The sequence below is a fragment of the Lissotriton helveticus genome, chromosome 3_1 (genome assembly GCF_964261635.1).
Source record: "Lissotriton helveticus chromosome 3_1, aLisHel1.1, whole genome shotgun sequence".
NCBI classification, from domain to species: Eukaryota; Metazoa; Chordata; class Amphibia; order Caudata; family Salamandridae; genus Lissotriton; species Lissotriton helveticus.
This window is the reverse complement of record NC_136061.1, coordinates 82,903,792-82,922,862: the sequence shown is the minus strand read 5'-3', so window position 1 is coordinate 82,922,862 and position 19,071 is coordinate 82,903,792. Positions and strand designations below refer to the sequence as shown.

Below are 19,071 nucleotides of genomic sequence, written 5' to 3'. Positions count from 1 at the left end.
GGCTTCGTTGTTCATGTACATATTAACATGGCTTTTTTCCGACTTGCGAGTGAACTGCAAGATGCTGACCCCGTCACCTGAAACTGACCCTTTCCCGAAGCCAATTTCTCTAGCTGATCGTTGTCTGAGTTTTCCAATCACTGTTCAGGATATTGTTAATCTTTAGTTTCTTGCACATATCTTATCCTATTCAACATCTGAATTGCTCCTTTCCTTATGTATTTTCATTACATGGGTAGTGCTTTCAATTATGGGTTTGTCCGGCTCATGGTAATCGAATTTGGGACAGTCCTAATAATTAACTTGTGGGTTGGTACGATGTAAAGTGAGATTGTTGGAATGTAATAATATATGTGAAATGTACTTGATTGGTCAGAATTTGCCGCAATGGGTGTGCATTTGTAATGGGATGAAAATGTCAATATAAGGTGATGTCTTGCTCTACGAAAATGGAGCAGTTTCCTGAGTTGTACACCGTGTTGTATCGCTTGGTTTACTGTTACTAGCTGCAGCTAATAAATTTGATCTTTGACGCCACCTAGAAGTATTCCGTGTCTCTGTAGTGCAAGACAGGTGAATCCGAAGACTTCGGGTGTGTCCCTGGCACCGCTGGGTTCTAAGAAAACCCGGTTCTTCAGTACACCAACCAAAAGGTGGCGAGAACAACGCCGCAGCCCCCCCCCGCACCAAGCCCATCCAAAGTGCAACAGCAGACCACAAGTAGCACAGACGGACACATAGCAGGCGGCAAGAGGGGAAACAAGGCAAACCACCCTCCGCAGACAGCCAACAAAGGCAGTGAAACACCACAGAGTGAAACACAGATAACAGAAAAAAGAGTATATGACCACAACCACCAGGCCACAGGGACCCAGCAAGGCAAGAAGAAAGCCACCCGGGAAAGAACACCAGGCAAGAACAGGCCAAGAGACCAAACCCAACCGGGAAAGGCACACACAGAGACCCACATGCACCAAACAAATGGAGCAGCAAAGAGCAAGGGCAACCTCCAAACAACAATGCCCAGAAAGCGAACCCCCGAAGGAGGACAAGGGGCAAGCAAGCCAGACACCCCGGCCACAGCACGGAACAGCGTTAAACAGGCGCAACAGCAAGCACATGTCACACGTACACAGCCCCAGCCCACACAAAGCAGGCAATAAAAAGCGCGGCCACGACCACCCTACCCCATGACCGCACCCAACACAAGGGAAACCATGCGAACACCCCAAGGACAAACCCAGTCCCATGAGCAAGTAGAAAAAGGGGGCCGCTACGCGGTACTCACCAAGGGGGCAGGAAGGGCGCACCACCGGCCCAACACCCCCACAAATCCAGCCCAGGCGTTCAACAGGAAACCAGCGCCGGGAGGAGCCAAAGGAAGGAGCAGGAAACCAATCCACCATACTCCGCACCTGAGGGAGAAAGCAAAGACCAGACACCCCGCACAAAATGCAACATGTAAAAATGAATGAAACATGACCGAGCAGGAAAACCAATGCGCAGGGGTCAGTAACTTCCTTGCCAAACTCCACAGCAGTGTACCAATGGGAGAACAGGAGCAGCCGAAGCGAGCACCAAACAAGGGGAAAAGAAACCGCTATGCGGTACTCACCACAGGGGCAGTCAATCACCAACACTCAAAGACCAACCCCCAAACACCAGCCCAGGCGCCATCACAAACGAGCGCCGAGCCAGCAGGAAACCGGGAGCAACAGCCACTCCCAAGCACTCAAGCCGAGACCAGGGAGGAAACCAAAGAAACGTCCAGGCACCCCTGAACAGCTTCAACCGGCATCCAGGATTACCAGGAGCCTCCCCAAGACCGGCCCGTGGTGCTCCAAGCAGCAGCAGCACGTCTCCCCGACCAGCCCAGCTACAGGAAGACGCGGCCTTCAACCCGGAACAAGCCGGGCGGAGCGGCGCCCAGCCACAAAGGACCGGCCGTCCACAACGCGGCTCCCGGCAAGCCCGGCAGGCCAGGAGACCACGGAAACAGGATGTCGAGAAGCCCAGCAGCACGACGTGACAAGAAGGAGGACATCAGGGACGGAGAGGACAGCCCAGCAGCCCGACGAGACATCCCGGAAGCCAACAGCAGGTAAGGAAGCAAATTCCACATCCATTCTGTCAGAAGACAGAAAAAAAACAGCCTGCATGCTGGGCTGGTACCGCTATGTACTCCCAGTGGGAGGGAGTGGGTAGGGTATCCCAGCATGCTCCTTTTCTTTTTTTCTGTCGTGGAGATGGTCATCTCCAATTTTTAAGGAATGGGACGATGACAGGAGGGACCAGAGGGTAATGCCCATGCGCCATCCATGGGACGCCTACAACTGCGAAATATAATGCAGTGCAGCGCAAACCGATGTGTTGCATTACATCTCTTTACAAAGTTACACAAGGTGCCGCAATCATTGCATGGCTTTGCAAATCTCCCTTAAGCCTTTGCGCTGCCTTGCGTAATGCAAAGACAACATAATAGCTTAATTGATCTAGGCCCAGGTGTCATATTCAGGGCCAATGCAATTATGCGGCAAGGGTGGACCAAATTACGCATGCAGGGTTGACTAAATTATATGGCAAAAATAGGCATACGGCATAACTCGGCACAGCTTGTGGCAGTATTACTTCATTATTTTGTCAATTTTATACGGCTTAAAAATATATGGGAAATGTTTGTATATTGTTAGTATCAGGTAAACACCTAAATACACCAGCTGAAGGGTGACCGGCCTCTGCGCAGAAAAATGCTTGTCACAGCTCAGCAACATGTGAAAGTGTTTTTAGTAACATTTTGATCTGTTGGACTAGGAAACATTTCTTTTTGATAAAATCTACAGTTTGTGTAGATGGTGGATTATACGGCATGTACAGCAAATCTATAATTATGTGAAAATAAGGCCCTGCTTAGAACCCAATTTATGGTGAGGGTGAGGGTAAAGGTACTCAAGTTTGCAGACCTCTAACTAAGAAATTGTCTAGTAGTGGTGGAAGCTATGTTATGAAGTTTTGTATAGCGCTCCTGTACCCGAAGGTGTCTTGGCGCTGTAGAAGGTAGATCAGGGAGAGAGGCTAGGGACAAATGTAGCCCGTTGATGTTAAAATAGCCATGTTTTCAGTGCTTTCCTAAAGTGTGAAAGGGACTGGGAATTTTTTAGTTCTAAAGGAACGGAGGTCCACAGTCTAGTCGTACAGGTCGCAAAGCGTTTGCCAACTCATCAAGCTAGTTTGAACGAAGGCACTTCTACATTCTCTGCTCCTGAAGGTGTGAACCAATGGAAATACTGTCTAAGAGCCATTGGACCAGTATTGTGAAGTACCTTAAGGGCAGCGCACTAGGCCTTGAATACAATCCTTTTTTCATAGGCAGCCAGTATAAGTTATCTGGTGCTGTGGATACAGATTGAAATTTAGGGAGGCTGAAAACGATGTGGGCTGCATCATTTTGAAGGGTCCGGAATTTTGCTAGCATTATTTGTTGTAGACCACTTTTATAGTGTGTTACAATAGTCTAGTGTGATCAGAAGTAATGCAGACATGACAGATTTTTGTAAATTAGTAGTAATGTAAGGTAGGATTTTTCTCTGAGTTTTTAGAAGAACGAAAACAGAAGATCGAGTTTGGTTGATCCGGTTTTACAAGTGAATTTATTTGTCAATGAGGACACCCAGATTCATAACCTTTTCCACTGGGGATGGAATAGGGCCCATATCTAGTGGCCACCATGCAGAGGGCCAGGAATCCGTGTTTTTTCCAAAGAGTAATTTCTCGTTCTTGCCAGAGTTTAATCTCAAGCAGCTTTCTGCCATCCAGGTTCCGATTTGTTCCATAGAGAGGCGGAATTGGGTGGCTGTGTATGCTAGATTTACTGTGACCGACACAACGATTTGCATGTCGTCTACGTAGGAAACAACATAGAAACCAAAGATCTTGATGAGCTTTACTAAACAGCCAATATAAAGATTAAATAAAGTAGGGCTTAGTGATGGCCCTTGAGGGACTCCACAGGGAAAATTCCAAGTGGTGGATGAGAAGTGTTCTAGGGTGATGTATTGTTTTCTATCCACTAAGAATGATGTTATTAGGGAGAGGCCTTTATCTCTAATGCTGAGCTCAAAAGGCTCTTTAGCAAAATGTCGTGATTGACATGTGTCAAACGCCGCCGAGATATCCAACAGTATCAATGCTGCGTTTTTTCCTCTGTCTACTATAGATCTAATGCTTTCTGCGGCAGTTATGAGAGTGGTTTCAGTGCTGTGTTGGCTCCGGAATCCAACGTGCAAATCATCTAATATATTGTTTTCCTTTATGAAGGCAGATAATTGCGGATTAAGAAATGTGTCTAATAATTTGGCTGGCAAAGGTAGTCATGATATGGGATGATAGTTTAAGGGATCTGATGCTGGGGGATTTGGCACTGTGAGCCTTTTTTCACCTTTTCATGTGGACTCTCACAATCTAGTTACATAAGACAAACTTTCCCCCGGCATGCCATCAGACCTGAATCTCTGCACTCCACCTGACGTCCTGGGTGCTTTGCCATGCAGAAAGAAGCTCTACACCACTGCATTTATTCCATTATAAATCAGGACTACAAGTCCCAGAATTAAAAGGAAAAAGCCTGGCCTGGAGCAGCATATTCCGCATCGACCTGCAAAACCTGCAGCAACGAGGCTGCATGCGATTGCTCTATCTGTTTGCCACAGTGTCCTGATAAAGTGTGTTCGTGATCTAAAGATTTTTGTACATGAAAGGGACCCCCTGCAACAAGTTAGAAGTTCCTGAGGCAGGGAAAACACTAGTAATATAGTAAATCCTCTGGCAGCTATATTCTGTTCTATAAAAACGTAATAATTCAAATTATAGAGGACTCCAGACCACAAAGTTACAGAAAAATATCAAAATATTTTTTTTTTCGCCATAGTAGAATCTACACTACGTGACTCTAATGTTTAGATTTGACTTCTTGGAGCATGTCCAAGATAGCCTCATCAATTCAGTTACAGGGTGTGTGGTGGCATTCCAGAAATATAGCACGCAGAGTCCATTTGTGACGTTTAGTAGTCTTCAACTGGAGGCAGAAGCCATATAAGGAGGATGCGCCCAACCTGATTTCTTTAGACCGTATGCTATTGGAGGTCGCCGTCAAGATATTTAAAAATTCTTGGCGGCTGTCACGGAAATATAATTTAAGCACCAAGTGTTATTGGCATAATCCTTCTCATGAGGAAGGATTGTGCCAATAATTAGGACCATAGAAGTAAGGAGAAATTGCTATGAGTGTGAAGGTTCTAGGAGTATAGATAAGGAGGTTGTGGGTGGAGGAGTGCTTGATATTTCCAAGGTGGGGACTCCCATTTATTTAAGGCATAGGAGGTGTTAGCATAGGGTTTAGAGAGAGAGAGGTAAGCGAAATACAGATGATAAAAAAGAACATGTAATACAAAATAATGAATCCCAAAGAAATCTGAATACAAGCATGCTTAATATTTGGAGCGATGTCAGAGTGAGATTAGAATGCACTGCTAAGATATGTGTATTACTTCCAAGACGAAGTTTAAATACTCGGTATGTCGACTCAGTCCTTTGTCCTTAACCGCATGCGTGCGGGCGGAATTCCGCTCGTACGCTGAGATTTTGAAAAGCGCACTTTACGTGACGAGCTGGGCTCGTCATCAGCGTGCGAGGAGGCTACGCCATGACGAGCCCAGCTCGTCATCAGCGTTGAAGGGGTTAAGAGGTCAGACCTCCTTTGGGGGGCCACAGGCCACATAGGCTACTGGGATGCACCTATGAAGGTTGGGGTCATTTGACGTGGTGTCCTGCGGTGTATCCCATCATGGCTCTGTAAACTGGGCCATGTACACCTCTTCCATACTTGACTCTCAGGGTGGTGAGGGCGAGCATTCAAAGGCTTCTTAGGGAGGGGTCAGAGGCTCAGAACTCAACAGTCAACCAACAAACACAAGAATTCATCGTTCAATACAGTGCTTGTTTTAGTAAAAAGAGAAGTGTTTATATGTCAGAGCAAAACGAAAGTCTACACACAATTAGCTGGGATTCAGCTACAGGATTCTACGACCACCTATACGGGCTCCAGCCAAGCGTCACACGTTCTACGATGTCCTCTCTTAGTTCCTATGATGCCTCCAATATCCACAGTGCCGAGCGTCGATAAAAGGACACAGTCAACAATCAGGCAGCGGTTCAAGTTCACTAAGTGACCAGCATGCTAGCCGTAGATCACTTAATTCTGATCTTGAGCCAACATTGGTGCTGGCAAACATTAATTTCCTTTTGGCAGGATTATATTTTAGAATCGTCTGCGTCTTCGTCAACGGCGCTGGGCCAAGGGGGGCACTGCTCATCTTCTTCAGTTGCAGCTCTGGAGTTGAGGCATGGTCTCCACTTTGCTGGTGATGATGGTTCTCACAGGGTGTGACACATGTTGGTCAACAGCAGTGCAAGTCTCTGCCATCACTCTGCAGGGGTGTCAGATGCACAATATTGTTATGGCTTCTAATTTTTTTATGTATTTTGCCACCTCAACCCTTCAGTGACAGCGAGTGACCCTTAACGAATAGACTCAGTTAGGGGTTATCTCCCAATGTAAGCCGACCCGCTTGGGTGCTTCAGACGCTGGGACCACGGCTCAGCTTCTTCTTCTGAACCGCCTCTTCTCCTGCACGGCTAAGTATTCTTCCCTCGCTGAGAAGGAAGGCAGGCTTCTAGGAGCCAGGCAGACTGACACCTTCAGCAAGATACGCAGCCATCCAGATGATGTACCCTCACCTCTGGGTGAGTGGCTTTCAAGCAGACACCAGGCTTGTTCTCACAACAGCTCTTTGAGTGCTTTGCGGGGCACTCTCTTTCTTGCTCAAGAAGAACGTGAGACTGGAACAAAGTAAGATGGTTTGGATCCTCCCTTTATTTTGATTTTTGGGAGAGCAGATGTAGAGTCACTGCCATTTTCTACTATAGTGCAGACATAGAGGTGATGGCTCTCACAGCATGTTGTGATCCGTTTAGTTGCAATCAGGAGTATCCAAATCACGGGCACAATAACTTGTTGAGACCCCCTCATCTGGCTGTCATCAGCCTTCCTGGAGTAGCAATCAAGGAAAGACCAAGGGGCAGGCCCTGCCTAGAAACGTCCTCACCTATAGCAGAATCTGCTGACTCACCCCGTCCTCAACTATCAATCAAATGGCGGTGCTCAGGTCAACCTCCTACTATCAGGTCCTCGTCCATGTTTCTAAGGGTAGCCCTGTCTCCATTCTCCCTCACTTCCCTTCCTCCATGTTTTGCCATGCTAAGCCAGGCATAATACAAAATAAAGGTACATAGAATGCCAGCACCACATTGGCGCTGGCATTACACAAAGACATAACTTTACTTGAGTGGGGTAAGTAGGATGCACTCCTTTGTTACAAAAAATAGATGTGTTTAGTACTGTTGATCCACAAAAAACGGTACGCTGCCACCACTGCTTCATGTCAACAACCCAGGACATGGACAGTGAAGAGGTCATGTTAGCTGCATGCCTCCAGGGCACAGAATAAGTTTTGGAGCTGGGCTTTAACATGGTCAGGCCTAGACCTCAGCACGTATGCTTGATTAACATGTTCGCGGGCTCGCAAAACCAGATTTACATGTAGTCGAGACACTCTGGGCAGGTCTTTACACCTGTTTATCATGTAGAGGACATTCCTGTCCAAAGGACCGTTATGTGTGGTGTGTGTATGTCTGTCAATTAGGCAATTGACAAATGAATAATGATTATTATTACAATTATTACTATTAGGCAGTAAGTAACAACATGTGTACGTTCACCCATGGGGATCTTGGTGCCGAATAACAGATGTTTATTGCTGCCCAACTCAATGGTACTCAATTTATCGACCTCAGAAGGATGAAAGGCTGCGTGGACCCGCTGAGATTTGAACCTGTGACCATGAGGTCAAAGACAGACGCCTACAGTGGACACATTAGTCCACTAAGCCACCAGACCAAGCCTTACTTGTCCGCCAAATTAGAGGCAAAACTGGGAAATATGTACCGTGCCACTTTCATGCTATTACCCTCAGCCTCACACATAAATGTACCTCTACCAAGACAGAAACAAGCATTGGCAATATCAACATGTCTGGCTTGCCTGTAATAAATAGGCAGGATTTATGGCAGCACCGTAGTTCCATACATGCAAAATGAACCAACATGCTTCCTCTTCACCAGCCACGTAATGGTGTCTATTACACAAGGTACAAATCTCTCAGATATGCAATGGGTCAATAGAGTGACTCTCATTAGCGTGCCAACAGTAGCCAGACATTAATAAAGGTATGGGGAGGGGAGTGAGGTGTGCATGTTCTGCCATCTTATTATCATTAAGGGAACTGCAAGGGTTTCTGCTGCTGTTATAATGTAGACCTGGAGGCCCATAGGGGGTTAGGAAGAGGGGAGAGCGTAATTCACACAATTAACTGAAGCGTAATTATGTGAAATTACAGCAAAATGACGAGAGACTATGCAGAATTACGCGAGGAATGTAACCCATAATTTAGCGCTATTTTCTTAGTGCAAAATGCATCCTCATATCCAAAATAAACCAGAGGATCCATTTTGGTTTAAGAAAATAGTGCTAAACGCAACAGAGCAGCGGCAGTCACCAGGTGCTCGCTGTTGGCATAGTTCCTGTGCTCCTTTGGTTGGAATTAGTACTTCCAACAGTAACCATCCCCAAACGCATCAGAAAAACATAACATTGTGTGTGAGTAGGCTGTTTGACTTTATTGTTGCTTCTCATTCATTGTGTTAAAACGTTTGCTATTAAAAACTCTTATGCACCTTTGGGACAGAGCTGGTGTACCAAAGGATGACATCTTTTTTTTGAGCTTGGAGAACCAAATGACCAGACTGGGTGTAAAAACTGTTCATACATTTTGGTGTGCAACAGTTTGAAGTGGAACCTACTATTAAGATGGCGTAGGCCTCAACAACAACATAACGGAAGCATGTGCACATTTTCAAGTGGCAGAGATTCCATGAAATGCCTCCAATGGTAGCGAGACTTGTGACCCTGGCACTAGCAGATGTCTAGAAGGCAGAATGTTAATGGTACCCTGTCATTCAAGCCCTATTGATGAGGAGTCTTTACAACATCCTGGGCCTGTGATGGAATGATATAGACATTGCAGGGTCAGGGGTACTGGCTCAGGATACAGGCTGCAAAAAGCACAAGCATTTGTAATGCAACATGTCTCGTATTTACGAGAGTTTGAGCTATTGGCATTGTAAATGAGAATGCCTTTTATTTATGTGTTGTTTTTAAAACGGGTAAATAAAAGGCATTGTTATTTACAATGTCAATATCTGAAACTCTCGCTAAGGCAAAGCCTATGTCATTGCAAATGGATTCGGTGCCAGTGCTATAGAATTTTAAGGGCTCGGGCCTACGTCACACGAAGTGGGGCGGGGCTTCCGAGCTCTAATGTTATAAAAAAAAAAAGTTCAGAAAGGGCTGCGGGCTGCCGCATTCCAGAAAGCGCGCGGTTTTTGCGTGTGGTATTCTGCCATGTGAATGGTAATTGGTCCAGGCAAGGCTGTGTTTAAGTAAGGCAGCACGCCATAGGGCTTTGGAATTTTTTCAATGTCCACTTCCTGCATAAAGTGTTCGGACACGCGCAGAAGAATACATAAATCCTCAATTACCAGCTGTCCGAGGTGCCGGTAATTGAAGGCAGATGGTGCTGGGAGCGTGTGCACTGCTGTGTTTTTTTCCCTTGAGCTCTGTGTGCGCGCCGGCAAACCCGCGCCTGCTCTTTGACTGAGGTAGGCTAAACAAGCATTGGCAAAGCAAATAGGACTCTCCTATACAAAATCTGTTGGTTTTGTCAGGGATATGTTTTGCCATGTTGTACAGCAGCCTGGCTGCTATGCAGCACAGCTGAAAGTAAAAAAAACAAACAAAGTGCTTTGATAAGCACTCGTGCCCACTCACCCGAACTCAAACTTTTAATGTCAAAATAGAAGATCACTTTAATTTACTGCCCTCATAACAGACCCCTTGCAGTAGCTCTCGTTGTCCTCTTACCAGATCCCTTGCATCTTCCCAGCTATTGCCAGATTCCTCACTCGCTCCCTGTCTCGTCACCATGACTCACTCTCTCCACCCTTTCATTAAAATAACACTCCACCCCGCTTTCCTCTCACTGGGAGCCTCACATTTACTCTCACAGTCCGGTTACCAGATTCCTACTGCCGTTGTACCAGATCACTCATTGTACTATCATTCAGTGTCCTATCATTAGAGACTTGCTTCAGGCAGAGTAGGGAGGGCAGAGTAGGGAGGGCAGAGTAGGGAGGGCAGAGTAGGGAGTGCAGAGTAGGGAGTGCAGAGTAGGGAGTGCAGAGTAGGGAGAGGAGAAGTGAGTAGTGAGTAGTGAGTAGAGTAGTGAGTAGTGAGTAGTGAGTAGAGTAGTGAGTAGAGTAGTGAGTAGAGTAGTGAGTAGAGTAGTGAGTAGTGAGTAGAGTAGTGAGTAGTGAGTTGAGTAGTGAGTAGTGAGTTGAGTAGTGAGTAGAGTAGTGAGTAGTGAGTAGAGTAGTGAGTAGTGAGTAGAGTAGTGAGTAGTGAGTAGAGTAGTGAGTAGAGTAGTGAGTAGAGTAGTGAGTAGAGTAGTGAGTAGAGTAGTGAGTAGTGAGTGCAGAGTAGTGAGTAGTGAGTAGAGTAGTGAGTAGTGAGTAGTGAGTAGTGAGTAGAGTAGTGAGTAGAGTGCAGAGTAGTGAGTAGTGAGTGCAGAGTAGTGAGTAGTGAGTGCAGAGTAGTGAGTAGTGAGTAGAGCAGTGAGTAGTGAGTAGAGCAGTGAGTAGAGTAGTGAGTGCAGAGTAGTGAGTAGAGTAGTGAGTAGTGAGTAGAGTAGTGAGTAGTGAGTAGAGTAGTGAGTAGAGTAGTGAGTAGAGTAGTGAGTAGAGTAGTGAGTGCAGAGTAGTGAGTAGTGAGTGCAGAGTAGTGAGTATAGTAGTGAGTAGAGTAGTGAGTAGAGTAGTGAGTAGAGTAGTGAGTAGTGAGTAGAGTAGTGAGTAGTGAGTGCAGAGTAGTGAGTAGTGAGTGCAGAGTAGTGAGTAGAGTAGTGAGTAGTGAGTGCAGAGTAGTGAGTAGTGAGTGCAGTAGTGAGTAGTGAGTAGAGTAGTGAGTAGTGAGTAGAGTAGTGAGTAGAGTAGTGAGTAGAGTAGTGAGTGCAGAGTAGTGAGTAGTGAGTGCAGAGTAGTGAGTAGAGTAGTGAGTAGAGTAGTGAGTAGAGAGTAGAGTAGTGAGTAGTGAGTGCAGAGTAGTGAGTAGTGAGTGCAGAGTAGTGAGTAGAGTAGTGAGTAGAGTAGTGAGTAGTGAGTGCAGAGTAGTGAGTGCAGAGTAGTGAGTAGAGTAGTGAGTAGAGTAGTGAGTAGAGTAGTGAGTAGAGTAGTGAGTAGTGAGTAGTGAGTAGAGTAGTGAGTAGTGAGTGCAGAGTAGTGAGTAGTGAGTAGAGTAGTGAGTAGAGTAGTGAGTAGAGTAGTGAGTAGTTAGTGCAGAGTAGTGAGTAGAGTAGTGAGTAGTGAGTAGTGAGTAGAGTAGTGAGTAGAGTAGTGAGTAGAGTAGTGAGTAGTGAGTGCAGAGTAGTGAGTAGTGAGTAGAGTAGTGAGTAGAGTAGTGAGTGGAGAGTAGTGAGTAGAGTAGTGAGTAGAGTAGTGAGTAGAGTAGTGAGTAGAGTAGTGAGTAGAGTAGTGAGTGCAGAGTAGTGAGTAGTGAGTAGAGTAGTGAGTAGAGTAGAGTAGTGAGTAGTGAGTAGTGAGTAGAGTAGTGAGTAGAGTAGAGTAGTGAGTAGAGTAGTGAGTAGAGTAGTGAGTAGTGAGTGCAGAGTAGTGAGTAGTGAGTAGAGTAGTGATTAGTGATTGCAGAGTAGTGAGTAGTGAGTGCAGAGTAGTGAGTAGTGAGTAGAGTAGTGAGTAGAGTAGTGAGCAGAGTAGTGTGCAGAGTAGTGTGCAGAGTAGTGTGCAGAGTAGTGTGCAGAGTAGTGAGTAGTGAGTGCAGAGTAGTGAGTAGTGAGTAGTGAGTAGAGTAGTGAGTAGAGTAGTGAGTAGAGTAGTGAGTAGAGTAGTGAGTAGAGAGTGCAGAGTAGTGAGCAGTGAGTGCAGAGTAGTGAGTAGAGTAGTGAGTAGAGAGTGCAGAGTAGTGAGCAGTGAGTGCAGAGTAGTGAGCAGTGAGTGCAGAGTAGTGAGTAGTGAGTAGTGAGTTGAGTAGTGAGTAGTGAGTAGAGTAGTGAGTAGAGTAGTGAGTGCAGAGTAGTGAGTAGTGAGTGCAGAGTAGTGAGTAGAGTAGTGAGTAGAGTAGTGAGTAGAGTAGTGAGTAGTGAGTGCAGAGTAGTGAGTAGAGTAGTGAGTAGTGAGTGCAGAGTAGTGAGTGCAGAGTAGTGAGTAGAATAGTGAGTAGAGTAGTGAGTAGTGAGTAGAGTAGTGAGTGCAGAGTAGTGAGTAGTGAGTAGAGTAGTGAGTTGTGAGTGCAGAGTAGTGAGTAGAGTAGTGAGTAGTGAGTAGAGTAGTGAGTACAGTAGTGAGTAGAGTAGTGAGTAGTGAGTGCAGAGTAGTGAGTAGAGTAGTGAGTAGAGTAGTGAGTAGAGTAGTGAGTAGAGTAGTGAGTAGAGTAGTGAGTATGGAGTGCAGAGTAGTGAGTAGAGTAGTTAGTAGTGAGTAGAGTAGTGAGTAGAGTAGAGTAGTGAGTAGTGAGTAGAGTAGTGAGTAGTGAGTAGAAAGTAGTGAGTAGAGTAGTGAGTAGTGAGTAGAGTAGTGAGTAGAGTAGTGGGTAGAGTAGTGGGTAGAGTAGTGGGTAGAGTAGTGGGTAGAGTAGTGAGTAGAGTAGTGAGTAGAGTAGTGAGTGCAGAGTAGTGAGTAGTGAGTAGAGTAGTGAGTAGAGTAGTGAGTAGTGAGTGCAGAGTAGTGAGTAGAGTAGTGAGTAGTGAGTAGAGTAGTGAGTAGAGTAGTGAGTAGAGTAGTGAGGTGAGTAGAGTAGAGTAGTGAGTAAAGTAGTGAGTGCAGAGAAGTGAGTAGTGAGTAGAGAAGTGAGTAGAGTAGTGAGTAGTGAGTAGAGTAGTGAGGTGAGTAGTGAGTAGTGAGTGCAGAGTAGTGAGTATAGTAGTCAGTAGTGAGTAGAGTAGTGAGTAGAGTAGTGAGGTGAGTAGAGTAGTGAGTAAAGTAGTGAGTGCAGAGTAGTGAGTAGAGAAGTGAGTAGTGAGTAGAGTAGTGAGTAGTGAGTAGAGTAGTGAGTAGTGAGTAGAGAGTAAAGTAGTGAGTGCAGAGTAGTGAGTAGAGAAGTGAGTAGTGAGTGCAGAGTAGTGAGTGGAGAGTAGTGAGTAGTGAGCAGAGTAGTGAGTAGTGAGTGCAGAGTAGTGAGTAGAGTAGTGAGTAGAGTAGTGAGTAGAGTAGTGAGTAGTGAGTGCAGAGTAGTGAGTAGTGAGTAGAGTAGAGTAATGAGTAGGACATCACAGGCAGCAGCTGTGCAAGCTTCTTACACTCACAAGGAGACCACAGGCAGCTGAGTTGCAAGCTTCTCCCACTCACAAGAAGGACATCACAAACAGCAGCGGTGCAAGCTTCACACACTCACAAGGAGACCACAGGCAGCTGAGGTGCAAGCTTCTCCCACTCACAAGAAGGACATCACAAGCAGCAGCGGTGCAAGCTTCTCACACTCACAAGAACGACATCACAGGCAGCAGCAGTGCAAGCTACTTACACTCACAAGGAGACGACAGGCAGCAGAGGTGCAAGCTTCTCACACTCGCAAGAACGACATCACAAGCAGCAGTGGTGCAAGCTTCCCTTACACACTCACAGCAGGTACTGTGCCAAGGCAGCAGCAGCAACAGAGCAAGAGTCCTTTACAAAGAACAGGCACAGCACAGAGATGCACAATGCAATCTTCTCATACTCACAGGCAGCAGCGGTGCAAGCTTCTCACACTCACACGAAGGACATCACAGGCAGCAGCTGTGCAAGCTTGTTACACTCACAAGGATACCACAGGCAGCTGAGGTGCAAGCTTCTCCCACTCACAAGAAGGACATCACAAGCAGCAGCGGTGCAAGCTTCCCTCACACACTCACAGCAGGTACTGTGCCAAGGCAGCAGCAGCAACAGAGCAAGAGTCCCTTATAAAGAACAGGCACAGCACAGAGATGCACAATGCAATCTTCTCATACTCACAGGCAGCAGCTGTGCAAGGTTCTCGCACTCACAAGAACGACATCACAGGCAGCAGCTGTGCAAGCTTCTCACACTCACAAGAACGACATCACAGGCAGCAGCAGTGCAAGCTTCTTACACTCACAAGAAGGACATCACAGGCAGCAGCAGTGCAAGCTTCTTACACTCACAAGGAGACCACAGGCAGCAGAGGTGCAAGCTTCTCACACTCACAAGAACGACATCACAGGCAGCAGCAGTGCAAGCTTCTTACACTCACAAGAAGGACAACACAGGCAGTAACGGTGCAATATTCTCACACTCACAAGGAGATCACTGGCAGTACACACCACATGAACACACTCCATAACACATAGCAACAATACATTGGCATTTACAATGCCATTAGCTCAAACTCAAATAAATCCGAGCCCGATTGCATTTCTAATGCTTGCTTTTAAAAGTGTTAGGCGATAGCGTGTCCTGCCTGCAACAGCAGGCAAGGCAAGGCTACAATGAGAAAAAAAGTCCTCGGTGGCTGTAATTAAAGCCTACCGAGTAACAACACACGTAACGGGGTGTCGCCTTGGGAGGTTATAAAATGAGACCAGGCGGACCTAAAGAGGGACTACTAAGCCTATTGCCCATTAAACCGTCACAGTTTATAGTGTACAATGACACAAGCCAATGAAAAATACGGACGGAGAGTGGGCGGAGCTTCAAGTCCCTACCTGAATACAGCATGTCTTGCAGAGAAGCGCATGCACTGCCCAGGCTCGAACTAAAAATGAATTAGGGGAGGGGACATGGAGTAGGACGTTTCTGGTTTGGGAGCTTTCAATTGCCAAGTGTAGGCAACAGAAATGGTTGCGGTCTACTGCACTAAGCTATAGCGAGTGGATGGGGATGCAAGTACTGGAAGGACTCAGGATATGTGTCAGGGAAGCATGCAAGAGCATACAGTAACCATTCATTTAGGAATGGGTCAGGAGTGGGTCTCCAGCTGAGTCTCACAGGATGACTATGGGCAGCAACCAGACTATGACTATGTTGCAACCAGGCAGATGGAGGATTGCAGGGTCCAGCTTACAGGAGAGGAAATGAACTGGTGTGCAATGTTGGGCAGTAACCTAGTTACCGTTTCATTATTTAGCACTACACAAAATGGTTGAACAAAAATGGAATCTGATGTCATCTTATTGGCATCCTTTGAAGATGAATATGTAAGGCAGATTAGTTTACCACAAGAGGATATTTAAAGGCCAGCAGAGGTGGGCGTGAGAGGTACTCAATTGCTGCCCAAATTTATAGAATTAGACGGTAAAAGACCACAGCCTGTGTTTATCTTGGATAATTTGGGAGAGAACAACTCTTTGCTGCTGGCTGTGTTAGATCGCATCAAATAAATTCAAAGGGCTTATTGGAATGCAGGAGAGGATACATGAGGCAAAAAGCTGATTAGACAAACAAATATGGCATGGACAGTTTGGAGGCATAGGCGCGTTTGACGTTTAACCAGAGATACAAGATGGTGAACGAGAAGTGTGTTGAACAGCATTGATTGAGTAAAACTTGAGAATATCGCACACAAACACCATTCATTGTTAAGACGGGGAGGTGTGGCATTTCAGGGGCATGGGGATATACCTGAAGATGGTGATGATAGTGGAGGAATAATAAGTTAAACAACAATGCAAATAATGTATTCATAGACCATAGCAAGGACACACATTGACGACCAACCACTAATGCGACAACTCTTGCCTTGGAGAAGTTTCGAAAATGGGACCAAATATGTTGACCTAATATATGAAGAACAGATGAATATATGGATGAGTTCGACATAAAGTGGCCCCAGTACAAGCACTGGCCGGCTCTCCGAGGGACCATGGTGGAGGAAGGACCAGATGAGGAAGTGCGGATCAGCTTTCCCAGCGGAAGTTTTTACATACCTCTCGCAATCTGAAGGTTGTCTTCTTCCTTTCTCATGATCTCGGTCGTGGATACCTTTGTGCTACTTTGTTTGAATCTATCATGTGTTGCCCATTGCAGACCTGTGACTATAACCCAAAATGTATGCCTTTCATTTGCTTATCAAGCTCCTCCCAGCACTGTTTGCTGGGAGACCCTCTGGCCGACTGATTCTTTTTTTTTCTTCATCTGGATCGTATAAATGTTTATTTGGTTTTCTGAGACCGTGCTTGTGCCTTCAACACCTTGACAACGATCTTCTGCTCTTCGATTAAGAAAGCACGTTTGATCCTGTTGCATACACATTTTGCACACATGGAACCACCATAGGCTCTGCTGACATGCTTCTTACTCTTAGACAGTCGCATTAGCACTTTAGGTTGAACAGCACGGATACCACGGAGTCTACCTGGGCATATACCACATGCTGATTTTGGGGCTTTGCCAACTTTCTTGGTGTACAGATAGACAATCCTGTTACCCTGAGTTCGGGATAATCTGGTTTTGTTTGAGGTGGTGTTGTAGGACAGTCTACGGCGGTATGTCAAGGGTTGAACCATTTTTCAACCTGCAGTAGACTTAGCCGGAAGAGAGCCGACTGATTCTGTGATACACAGACTATCAATTTTAATTTTTTTGATAAACCCTCTCACACTTCCATCGGCATGTTAGCATAGTTTCTTTAATGGGATGAGGAGGAGTCCACCTTTGTCTTACTAAAGCCTTTATAGATTTTACATTCAATTCTAGGCCACCACATGCACGAGAAGTATGGTTGGACCACAAAAAACAGACTTTGTAGGAACTTGCAACCCACTGAGCAGAGTGTGCACAATTAAGATGTTTATAACAGTCATAGTGAAGCATGTAAATGATGGAAACATTCGTGGTCTAGTCTGCATGCAGTGGGTTGGTGGTGGGAGTAAGAATGACCGTGGACAGGCTGAAAGTGTATTGTTAACAATGCATTTTTGGTTTCACCTGAGCCCAGAAGGGTGCTTTGTGCTCTCTGTTATTCTGTATCTCTCTGCCTGTGAACAGTTGAGCCCTGGCATCATTGCAACAAAGTCGCTGGTGTAGAGGAAGTGACATCGCATATTTTTGACCTGATGAGGTCACAGGAAGCGCATGACAAAAACTTACATCGAATGCAAAAATAATGAATAACTTTGAAATCTTGTCTGCTATCTCCAGATAGGACATGCTCTACATAAAGCCATTCGGAAGGGGACAGACCTCCCAGGTTCCTCCCAGCTGGAAGATAGGTTCATAGATGATTATATGCTTAGGAAAGCCATATCCCTAACGTATCGGAAAATATTATATAACTCCCTTGACACCTTGGCGAAGGCACGTGATAAGTGGGCGAGAGACCTGGGGAAATTTGGAGATGATGAGTGGAAAGAGGCGCTGGCTTCCCCTAAGGAAGTGAGCATAAGATCCCGTTTCAGGCTAGTAAGCTGAAAATATTACATAGGACATACTATACATGTCCAACTTTGGTTAAAATGGGCAGACTAGACTCAACACAATATCCTATGGGTTGCGGCCACAAGGTCACATTTTTACACATATAGTGGGACTGCCCAGTGATTCAGGAATACTGGAGTGACACTGTGTGGGAGAAATATAGAGGCCTCGTCTCAATGGTGTCTACTGAATATTTGGGAGGCAACAGACTTAGCGGGAGGGGAACAATTGTGGGTCACACTAGGCCTCATGGTGGCAAACGTAACATAGCAAGGGGATGGAGTGCAGCTTCAGGGCCCACACTGAGTGATTGGAAAGCCGAAATAGATAGGTGCATGCAGACGGAGAAGGTGGTTTACAACGGTGGAGGATGTGCACATAGATGGACGTAGAGATAGGGGCGTTGGAACGAGAATAGCGGAATGCTCTGTGCGCCTCTTGGTAGGATTCCCCGGTTGGAGGAGGACTGAGGGCAAAGGTGGGAACGTTTTGCCTCAAGGGTCTGAGTGGTGGGAGAGGGACAATTTGAATGTCAAAGCAGATGTGAACGTCCTGACACCTGTGATGCCATGTTATCCGAAACCTGATGGCAAATGTGATGTCATGTGTTTTCCTATTGCAATAAAAAACATTTTTTAACTTTGTAATCTTGCAGAAGGCAATACGATAACTGTAACTCTGGTAACTCCTACCACAGGTTTCTGTGCAACAAAATGCAACAAAATACCTGTTTCCTGGTGCCTTCCTGTTTTCTGGATCACAGCGGTGAGCAGAAGGACTTGCGCTCCAATGGACATCATTACAGCTGGATTGCAACCAGCTTCAGCCCTGGTAAAATATTCAAACCAGCCCCCCACACTGCAGGAGGCGTTGACTAGAATGAGGTTTTGGAGGCATTGCTAGGGCATGGCAGCCCACTCTGCTCTGAAAGCAGCCACCCAGCCTGAGTCTGCTGCGGACATGCCAGATTTACAGAATTACCTCTCCAGCCCTTGGTATCAAAGTCTCAATTCATGGCTTATTTGAAAGCCTCCAAACCAGCAGCTGGTAGTATATATAATATGAAATTAAGGTTAGGACTCCTGTCATTCATGGCATAGCTGCTGAACCATACGGGTGCCACCAGGATCCCCGCCATTATTAAGGAAGTCTAGTTCTGACATCGCCTCGATGTCCAGGCTCTCATTTTTAGTATCAATGCATCTGTCGCATTCTGTCAGAATATGAAGCCGTATGTTTTTAGGACATATCCGCCCTGCAGTCATTGTCTGCCACGGTGTGCCCTCTGAATATTGAAGCTAGCATAGCGAGGTATAAAAAAATCATGGCCAAAACATCAAATCCAAAATATGGAAAGGTATGTAAGTATATTTTTTTCTATACCGAACTCTCCATATTTGTACCCTGACGACATGTATA

At 45.9% G+C, this 19,071-nt stretch overlaps 1 pseudogene; it reads right to left on the bottom strand.

The window, feature by feature from the left end:
• Nucleotides 1–16,388: 16,388 nt before the first annotated feature.
• Nucleotides 16,389–16,742, bottom strand: LOC144824418 (large ribosomal subunit protein eL34 pseudogene; annotated as a pseudogene).
• Between the last annotated feature and the right edge of the window lie 2,329 nt (nucleotides 16,743–19,071).